This window comes from Megachile rotundata, chromosome 6, assembly GCF_050947335.1.
Source record: "Megachile rotundata isolate GNS110a chromosome 6, iyMegRotu1, whole genome shotgun sequence".
Classification (NCBI taxonomy): Eukaryota; Metazoa; Arthropoda; class Insecta; order Hymenoptera; family Megachilidae; genus Megachile; species Megachile rotundata.
Window position 1 is genome coordinate 11,598,240 of NC_134988.1, and position 1,213 is coordinate 11,599,452.

Here is a 1,213-nt window from a genome sequence, read left to right on the forward strand (position 1 = left end):
GAGAGCGATGAATAATTTATATCTTTCAAAGTAGAGAAAAAATTTAAGTGTCAAGGTATGAAATTCGTGGCTGATTTTTTAGGAGGTAAAGATTCTGCACTTCAATGCAGAAATAAATTGATAAAATAAAATCGTAGGAAAAGAAATAAGTATGCAAGTTTTGAAATTTTCTGAATTTTAAATTGTTCAACTAATAAATAATAATGTAATGATGTAGATAAACTTATATAATAAAGGTATATTTATAGTAAAGGTACATTGGCTAAAATTAAGTAAAAAAGAAAATGTGAAACTTCATCAGAATTATTTCCTAATTTCATAAAATAGATTTTGCAGTCACAAGTGGTAGTTTGTTAATTTTGGTATATTGAATGCAAGTTATTAATCATTATTCCTGATATTTGAACGTAAAGACTGCGATGCATTTCTTGGCTGCAGCGAAGCGCCTGAACGCAGTCCACCCGATCCTCGTCCTTGTAATTTAGCGAACTTTGGCCTTTTCTTTTATGCAATTGCACCCCTAAAATTATTACAAACCCCACTTTTATCAACATCCAAACTTGACAAAAAATACAATACGTTATTCTTTTTACGATCATAAAAAAATTATTCAATATTTCATTACAGTAATCAATTATATCATACTAGCACTTTCTTCATTCTTTGTATCAAATTCTTCGCATTTGCTTCGTACTGCCTTTGGAACAATGCTCTGCCACTCCACAATACATTATTTATAAACCGAGCAGGTAGATATTTCATTTTGAATCGAATTAATCACGACTGTTCTTTCACAAGCACGTTCGTTTTGACAGTTTGACAGATTTTGTTTTTGAAAAATTAACATATCAAATACTCGTGGCCAACTCGTAACGTCTTCAGTTTCACTGTTTGGCAGTCGATATGTCATCCGATATCGATTTCTCTTGTTGGTCATATTTGTTGGACCACAATTTCTTTAAAAATTATTGAACAAATATTAAACAAACAGGATGACTTCTATAAAATTCAACAAACACCTAATTAGAAATTAGGTTAAATTAAATTACTTCATAGAGTCATAAATTAATGTCACCCTATCTTTTCACATATAATTTTACTTTTACTGAAAATCCCCAAAAATCACAAATTACAAATAATTACGTCAAACATTATACTTGAAGCTTGAACCAATAAAGTGCACTAAGCATCAGAAAACCCATTAATCAAATTC

At 29.8% G+C, this 1,213-nt stretch overlaps 1 long non-coding RNA gene across 1 annotated transcript; it reads right to left on the bottom strand.

Moving 5' to 3' along the window:
- Positions 1-218: 218 nt before the first annotated feature.
- Positions 219-881, bottom strand: LOC143264593 (uncharacterized). Its single transcript, XR_013038394.1, has 2 exons — positions 646-881; positions 219-520 (listed from the first exon to the last, which is right to left on the bottom strand). It is a non-coding gene; the product is annotated as an uncharacterized LOC143264593 (long non-coding RNA).
- Positions 882-1,213: the final 332 nt, after the last annotated feature.